Source organism: Phytophthora infestans, genomic scaffold, assembly GCF_000142945.1.
Source record: "Phytophthora infestans T30-4 supercont1.1 genomic scaffold, whole genome shotgun sequence".
NCBI classification, from domain to species: Eukaryota; Oomycota; class Peronosporomycetes; order Peronosporales; family Peronosporaceae; genus Phytophthora; species Phytophthora infestans.
In genome coordinates this window covers 3,846,055-3,853,930 of record NW_003303758.1, presented here as the reverse complement: position 1 = coordinate 3,853,930, position 7,876 = coordinate 3,846,055, and positions in this window count along the sequence as shown.

The following is a 7,876-nucleotide window of genomic DNA, read 5'->3' as shown; positions in this document are numbered from 1 at the left end:
AGAGGAGAAGTTCAGCTCCTCCTGAGTGGTCTCAGGTCTCATGAGTACCATCTCAGCAGTCTCTCCAGCCTTGAGGTTGGCCAGGAAAGACTCAGCCGTCATTTCCTCGAGGTTCAGTATCTCCGCAACCTCTGGCAACGGCTCCAAGTGGACACCAGATGCCTTGACGGGTAAACCTGTCTCGCCATCGAAGAAGTGATAACACTCTTCCACCGGCCTTGTCGGAGGAGCCCGGGCCCTGGACTCCGAGTCGCTTGAGGCGACGTCGATCGGAACGAAGTTCGGATCCGACTTGAGGCGGGGGCGGCGTCTTTGTCGACGGCGTCTGTGACGGGGAGCTTTGCTGCCCACGTCTAGGGATGTCGTCGCTACGACATCCGAGGCACGCGTGGCCTCGTGTGGCACTGTTGTACCCACACAGGAAGCGTGTTCAACGCCTTCCCCTTCAGTTAAGGTCTGGGCGACCGCGTGTGGCACTGTGTTACCCACACAGGAAGCGTGTTCAACGCCTTCCTCTTCAGTTAAGGTCTGGGCGACCGCGTGTGGCACTGTGTTACCCACACAGGAAGCGTATCCGACGTCTTACTCTTCAGTTATGGTCTGGGCGACCGTGAGTGGAACTCTGTTACCCACTCTGAACACGCTGTTCTCAGTGTTCATGACAGCTGCAGCTGCCTGCGGAACTAAGTTACCCGCCTGTGGACCTAAGTTACCCACTTGGCCAGCGCCTCTTCTGGGCGCTGCCACCATCAAAACATCCTCGGAGTCGTCATATACGTCGACGACTCCCAAGCATCTGCCGGATGCTTTGGTACCCTGGCAGCCCTCGCGGGCGCCCCGGGTCCTGACAGAGGTGGGAACATGACTCACCAATGCTCTGTCGGACTGCGCAGGGCGGCTGGCACCGATTGCCTTGCCTCGCCAGTCGATCCAGGGCTCGAGCTTCTCAAGCCAGGGCATGCCCAGGATCATATCATATGGATCCATATCGAGAACAGTGAACTGTTCGAGGCTGTCAAAGTCTTCAAACTTGACAGCCAGATCCACTTGGACGTTGGGGACAGTGACGACCTTCCCGTCGGCCAGTCGCACTGACACCGTCCCGTTGCCCTTGCTTTCTCTCAAAGCTTCGGACAACTTGTTGCTGTTACGAGCAACCGTCTGGCGGCGTGCGAAATTCTTCGACGCCCCAGAGTCAATCAAGATTCTAAAGGGATGATCGTATCCCCGTACACATCCGTGTACTACGAGCAACCCGCCGCTGCACTTCGCCGATTCGAGAGTGCGAAGACTCTCAGGGGCTAAGTCCCCGTGGTACGCGCCACCCGCGCACCCATCACGAAGACTTAGTTCTTCCCCAGTAGGGCGCCCCGCCCCTACTGGTTCCCTGCGTTCCCCTGTCCCCGGGATCCTGGCTTCTGCCAGCGACCCTTGAGGACGGGCTTGGGGAAGGACCGTCTGCGGAGTCTTTCCGCGGGACAGTCGCGCTTGAAGTGGCCCATCTTCCCACAGCCGAAGCAGCGGATGTCCCGCTGTTCGGCGGACCCGAGTTCCATGGGAACTGGTCCGTTGGGGCTTGTTCGACCGGGAGCCGACAAGGAACTCCCAGGCCACGCTGAGGCCGGCGTACGCACCTGGAGATGGCTGTACTCTTCTTGAAGAGCCACTTGAATCGCCTCTTCAAGGGTGCTTGCCTGCACCCGGAACAGCTGAGTGCGTGCGGGGCCCACTCGAAGGCCGTCCATGAACACAGTCATCTTGATGTGTTCATTGAGTGGGTTTCCCACTAGGGACGCCGTGAGCTCCCGTATCTCTTACACATACTCGTGCAGTTCGCGCCTTCCTTGTTTACACGCGAGGAAGCGCGAACGCTGGCGGTACTCGTAGTTCGCCGGGAGGAACGCGGCTCGGAGCTGTTCGCACAGCTGAGCCCAGGATGTGAAACATCCAGGGGATGTTGCTTCCCGAGTGTACACCCAACTCTTAGCACGACCGCTAAGGTTGGAGAGTGCAAAAGCAACACGCAGTTGCTCGGTCGAGATCAGAGCCGCGTCCATCGCGAGCTCTACTTCTCGGACCCAGAAGTGAAGGTTCTCGCCTTCCTTCCCTTCATACGGCTTTACCTTCAGCCGTATTGGCTTCGGGTGAGGCGGATTTGCTTCCGCCGCCGGAGCCTGCAGGTTCTCCCGCACATGCGCGATGAGGCCCTGCTCGTACGCGTCGAATGCATTGACGCGCTCGAGCTGCTCAGCCGGTGTTGACACCACCAGGCTCGGCAGGGCCTCCATCCCGAAGATGCCTGCCATCTTCCGAACCGACTCGAACTGAGAGTCGTTTAAATGGGAGAAGTCGTTCCTATCCATGGCAACGAACTTCGGAGGTTCAGGTAGTCTACCCGCGATGGCGTGGATTGACTACAAGTGCTACCAAGTGTGACGGGGTCACACAGCACCTTGCGCTAGAGGAAGTTATCTTCCGAGAGTATACAAACTCTCAGTGAACGGCAGTTCACAGGTCCCCTCTTTAATTAAAGAGAGCGAAGTGACCTAAATAAGGTAGATTGTAAACTGAGTATATTTATAGGTAGGTTAAGTTTGGTTCTAATACAAACTATTAGTTACCTATAGAAATGCAATGTCATTTAACCAATGGTTGGCTTTGAACGACTTTGGTACCTTGTACCAAATATCCCGGAGTATGACATGTCATACTCCTGAAGTGTGAAGTGTCACACTTCATGTAACCAGGGTACACTTAGGGCTACGTACCCCGTTACACGAGCTCTGCCATTGGTTTGTTTCCACAGTACACATTACCCACAGAACGTGATGCATAGGCTCGATTTTGCTCCAGCGCTGCATGGACTAATTCTTCAGGTATGATTTTCCAAAAGCGATCCCGTAAGGAACGAATTGTTTTGTGTACATCAGGTCTGTGCTGGGTAGTATGACGAAGAAGTTCAAATATATCTTCAGTATCAGATAAAATTCCAGTAACTTCCGGATGTTGTGGCTCGAAAGTTTCATCTGTAGCAGCAGTAGTGTTAGAGTCGGGTTCTACATCAAGATTATTCCAGTGTGCCGCATTTCGTGATCTCCATTGAGAATAAGCTTCGCCTGCTTTATCGTTCCGATAACTACGTTTCAGCAAGTTAGCGATTGATCGGTAGCGTTGACGATTCATGAGAGAAGCATCATGACTGTCCCAAGCTTCACACAAGCGATAGAGGCCATGCTCGTTTAATTCGAAAGGTGGCTTGCAGGTTGATAATCCCCATGGCACGTATGTGCATATTATAGCGCTATTTATTTCGTCACAAACAGCACAAAGAGTTTAGACACGATTAATGTATCAACACTACAGAAGACTTGGTACTTACCTGGCTAAGAAATCCATCTTGGCTTTCGACTTCAATTCAACACTATAAGTTGACAGCGGTGAACCTCCTAGCATTGGCGTTCTCAATTTTGCTCGGATGCAGCCTTCGTAATGCGGATAAAGAGGGTGTTCTTCTGCGAATGGAAATGTGTTTCGATGCGGTCTCCCACGTGCCGAAGTGGGTCGTTTTCTTGATTTGCAGCACACTATATCCACAATTGATTCAAATTCTATCGGCGCGAATGCCTCGAAGTGTGTTCCCCGGTGAGCGTAAGATTCTGCTTGCGTTAACAAAATTATCTGATCGTCAATTTTAAACATTCGAGTACCTCCATTCCCAGTATTTTGCGAATTGCCGCTTTCTCCCATTTCCGATGATACACGGTGTTCATTGGCTTCGTCACGTTGGATATCCTCGACAATGTATTCCAGCTCATTATCAATGCTTTGTTCACCAGTCCCTAAACTTCGTTGGAGTGAGCTTTGGTTAAATTGCTCCAATATAAAGCGAACGTAATCGCGCGGAAAAACAAACCAGAAAACGTCAGATGACACGTATGATGAATTTATCAACAACGCATACACCATGAGAGAGTGAGGCCATTCATTTCCACCAGAAAATGCATTTACAGTCCGTGTTGCAAGATATTGAGCTTGTCGTAACGGCGTATGACTGTCTTCTGCAATACTGGGCCGTTTCTCTGCGTCTTCAATAGCTTTTAGCACTGCTGATATTGCTGATTTCAGTCCTCCGGATTCTTTAACCATGTACTTCTGTTGATACTAGTCGACAAATTCACCAGCATCTTCTGTGGCCAATACAGAAGAATTTGTGTGACTACCTGTAAGTATTGCTAGCGTCAAATTCGTTTCGACAACAGAAGCGTCGATTTCTGGACGATGTTGCTCCCACGTAATTGGATAGCTCAGGTGTGGTCGAAGAAGTTCACCTTTTCCAATGTCATATCCAGAGTCAATTAAGTCACAAGTCGGCTTCTCAATTCGGTGGCTAGTAATTGTACCTTTGATTCCTTTGGTCAAATCACCACGTGACTTCACTATCAGTTGAATGGGTGATGTAGCGTTATCCCAAATACCTGAGGGCCTGTTCAGTCGGCACATATATCGACCTCGTAAGCCCTTGACACAGGTAGATGAATGCCGATGAATATTAGTTGCTGCCATGCACTTTTGTGCTGTCTCGTAAAACGACTGAGGGCTAGTTTCAGCAGACGGAATCGATATTTGACAGGGTCGCTGAAGCGCTGTCGCCCACATATTTACGGGGTTGTTTTGATGGCATCGATCCAGGTAGTCATGAAATTGTGGTGACAAATGCGTTTGTGATACCGCATCTAACCATCGTTTCGCCTTTTCACACAATATTGGTGATGGAATGATTCGCGTTAGCACTGATGGAGACCATGTAGAGCCATAAATCGCAATGTGGGCATGTAATCGACCACCCCGTTGAGGCTCAACAACTGCACCAAATGCGGCTACTTTGCCGTATGCACCTGCTTTTAAATGGCTGTAATCGTGGCTTAGCCGTGTCATTTGAGAGTTTTCACACTGTAATATATCCTGTTGCGTTGCCGTGAAGCGCTCCGTAAATGCTATGGCAGCTAGTGCAGGGTACATCGCAGATATAGTCAGTCGTTTGCGTGAATCCTGCTGAAGATCTGAAAGTAAATCACACCATTCACAACTTCCGCGTGTGTAAATGTTGTCGAGTCGATTCCATACTTGATCTTTGCGCAATTGAGCAATTCTGAGCAGTCTCAGATCATCTTGTTCTGGTGGTACTAGTGTAACCCAATGATGCGCAAGCCCGTAACGATGGCTTAGTGCTGATAGCTTCGGCCTTGCAGCAGCTAGTTCAAATGGAGAAAATGGTACTTTTTCTCCAACAATAGACAACATTCGTAGCAATTGCGAATTCAGTTGCTTGGTTGCTTGTGATGTTGGATCTTTACGAGCACTTTCAAGTCGTTTCCTAAAGTCCGGATTGTTAGCAAGTCTCCCGAGTTTACGAAGTACAGCAGAATGCGTTGTTGCAACCCGAGCTGCTTTTTGGACTGCTGCATGTCGTTGCCTTTGGTTAAATAACGTAGCCACGAACATCACATCTTGTTCAAACCGCCCATCGTAGTATCGAAAAAAGTGATCCGCGAGAACTTTTGGAACGGTTCCCTTTGGTAGCATGTCCCCTCCACGCATAAACAAAGTAGGAAAAGCTCCAGCAAGTAAATATCCATTCGAGTCCCACTCAACGATCGGTGTTGCTTCACGAGTGATGGCGAACACTTTTTCATCGGGATTAACGCAATTACGAGTACCAACATCACCGTCCTCTTCGCTTCGCTGCAAGCACTTACCACCAGGCAAACTTTCCAACATGGCTTCAACTACTTCATTTTGACGAACACACCCTGTGATGCTATTTCCACGCAACATTGCTGCTTTTTCGAGTAAAATATTACTTGAATCGGCCTCTCCACCACCGCTGTCTCCTGTTGGCCCGGAGCAGACGGCATCAACAAGTCGCTCAGAAGTTTCAGAAGCCACAATAACAACATGTTGTTGTATTGAGTGCTTCAGGTCGCGTACTGCAGCACGCCGATGGCAGGAATCATCGACCACAATTTCTTCACGACGCCAGTAACTGTGTGTTCGAGATAAAACTGCTAGCCAGCGATATATATCATCTTCAGGTAAATAAAAAAACTGCGAAAACTTTCGTTTCTGGATCCGCCACTTTTCTTTAGGTCCAATAAAAGTAACGTGGGGCATGCTATCAGAGTCAGTGCGAGGAAGTGATTTGGTACATTGAACGGGACCATCAGAAGCAAAGCAAATAACATGTCCAGTCATATGCTTACCGGAAAGTGATATTTCCAATCCAAATCGACGCACGGGACAAATGCTGTTAGAGGAAATTTCATTAAGCACGGGAAGGTCGCCGCGACGCCCGTAGTCATGTCCACTCGCAATACTGTAAGGAACTTGCCGCGGATTTAATGCGCATGGGTCACATTGAACAACTCGATCGCCATCCACAACAAGATCCGGATTAATAGAGAGAAGATATTCGCCTTGCTGGTAGACTTGGCAGTGGAGGCGCAAGGTCGCATCGTCTAAACCTCCATATCGTTCTTCCCGCTCTTGAGAGGTAGCATGAAATAGCTCAGACAACTCGTCAATTGTGGTGTGCACAACTTTGTTATTCTTACCTCACAGCACGATGCACAGGCAAAAATATCTACCGTCCGTGTACCGTGAGCCTCGATAGATTTTTGGCACGTAACGGCTTCATTTTGACCTGGTGGTTCGTCCAATACTCGAAGAAGACGTTGCACACATGCTGTTTCGTTACCAGACGCATCCGGAGATACCGTTTCGTCGTTAAATACAAAGGCATCAGGATGTTGGGAGCAACAATGAAAATAAGCCAAACCCAAGCGTGGGTCAAAACAATATCCTTGGCCATTTTGCATCGCCGTTAACTCTTCTGGTGTCAACTGTCTTGCACTCAGCACACGATTTGCAATGTCTACGAGATTATCTTTTCTCCGTTCTTTGTCCGATGTACTTCGACGTGACCGCTTATTCTTCTGACGTTCATCGCGAGGCATGTGCTCTCCATGCTTACGCTTTCGAGAAGGAGAAGCGGGGAGAAAATCACGCTGTGCTGAAGGCATGGAATCCTCCGTATCGCCAGCCGCGCCCCGAGGTGCAGGAGTTGACACCAATCTGTCGTGAGTGGCATTAACAGTCGTAACTGGAGCACTATTCCTGCGCAGATATATTCTACGTTGCGCTCGCGTTTTAAGCTCTTCAATGTCGTTGCCACGCTTCATATTATCCAAAACGAAGAGAATTCCGTATCAGCGACAATTGAAGGTAGTTGTTAAAGCCGTTAGTGAAATGTTAATAGCGATATAGCTATATTGTTGATGCCCGTAGTTAAAAATGTAATAGCGGTACAATAATTTGGAAATGGTTGTTGTAGTCGTTAGTGAAATAGTAATAGCTGTTAGACAGGCAATATTTTGCCTCATACAATACGGAAGTGGTACCAAACTGAAATCTTTAGGATATCCTTTCGCAAGCGCATAAACAAAAATTGCATTTTCGCATAACTAACAGTGCTGCGTCCCAGGAAAAAAAAGAAAAAGGATTTCATTCTCCATTCGTATCTCCACACACTTTCATTCTTCAATTTGCGGACCAGCACGAAAGTGACAAATTTGTCGAAAGTATGTCGGTGCCGATAAGAGATCTTTCTCCTTCGCTTGGGGTGGAGTGGTCGATTATCGCTCGAGTCGTGGACTTGTCACCATTGCGCAGCTGGAGTAACGCGAAAGGGAGTGGCAAGGTGTTGACCGCTGAGTTAGCTGATTGTGATGACACCCACATTCGCGCATGCGCATTTAACCAGCTTGCCGAATCTGCTACGAGAACTCTAAAACTGGATAACGTCTATCGCGTTCGCGGT